Raw genomic sequence first — 1339 nt, forward strand, 5'->3', positions numbered from 1 at the left:
GTAACTGGGAGAAACTTCTCCAAAAACAACTCTGAAAACTGGTCCCAAGTCAATGATGGCGACTCTGCTGGTATGGATAAACAATAGTCTCTCCACCAAGTCTTGGCGGATCCTGCTAGACGAAAAGTGGCGAAGTCGACCCCATTGGTCTCCACAATACCCATAGTCCGAAGAACCTCATGGCAGCTATACAAGAAATCCTGGGGGTCCTCTGAAGAAGCACCGCTGAATGTGGTGGTGAAGAGCTTGGTAAACCTATCCAGTCTCCACAAAGCATCTGCGGACATAGCCGCTCCATCGCCGGTCTGAGTCACAATACCCGGCTGAACTGCCACAGCTGGCCGAACCACTGGAACTGTGCCTGGGGAGCTACCTGCTCCGGAGTACGTGTAGCAGGGGTCTGAACTCCTCCTCCAGCCTAAGAAGTGGCTGGTGCTACTGGAAGCAAACCCGCTCTAGTGACGCTCTCCACAAAGCCTACCAATCTGACCAGAGCGTCCTGAAGAACTGGGGTGGCTATGAACCACTCTGGGACCTGAGCTGGGCCCACCGGAGCTGCTGGGGCTGGAACCTCCTCATCATAATCAGCATGAGGCTCCACCTCTAGGACTGCTGCTTGGGGCTGAGCTCTGCCCCTGCCTCGGCCTCTGGCACGGCCTCGGCCTCGCCCTCTGCCCCTCGTAGGAACTGCTGCTGGGGGCTCGGGCTGCTGCGCGGTAGAAGAGAAGGCACGTGTTCTCGCCATCTACGAAAGAACAGAGTAGAAAGACAATCAGTATTTGAGAAACAGAATCGCACGACAAGAAGGAACAAAAGTGAAATTTTCCTAACTCCGTAGCCTTTGGGGGATAAATACAGACGTCTCCGTACCGATCGCTCAGACACTACCAAGTTTGTCCGTGAGTAGCGAGACCTATGTAACCTAGAGCTCTGATACCAACTTGTCACGACCCGGATTTCCCACCATCGGGAGTCGTGATGGCGCCTACTGTCAGAGCTAGGCAAGCCAAGTATTAAAACATTTTCTGATAACATCTCAACGATATAAATAAAACGAATCATTTAAATAAAATCGGAAGTCTTAAAAATATAGATAACTAAAAACCAAATGCGGAAGTTTAAATACAACTCTACCCAGATCCGGTGTCACTAACTCACGAAATACTAAAGAGTGCTAAAAACAAGCCTGAATAGAAGTACATCAATGTTTGTCTCGGTACAAGGAAAACAAACTAATAACATAGAAGGGACTCCGGCCTGCGGACGTCAGCTAGGCTAACTCGAAAGTCCCTGGACTGAAGTCAGCTCCCGATCAAATCCTACTGCTGAGGCTCAAAAG

The sequence above is a fragment of the Nicotiana attenuata genome, unplaced genomic scaffold (genome assembly GCF_001879085.1).
Source record: "Nicotiana attenuata strain UT unplaced genomic scaffold, NIATTr2, whole genome shotgun sequence".
In the NCBI taxonomy this organism is placed as follows: domain Eukaryota; kingdom Viridiplantae; phylum Streptophyta; class Magnoliopsida; order Solanales; family Solanaceae; genus Nicotiana; species Nicotiana attenuata.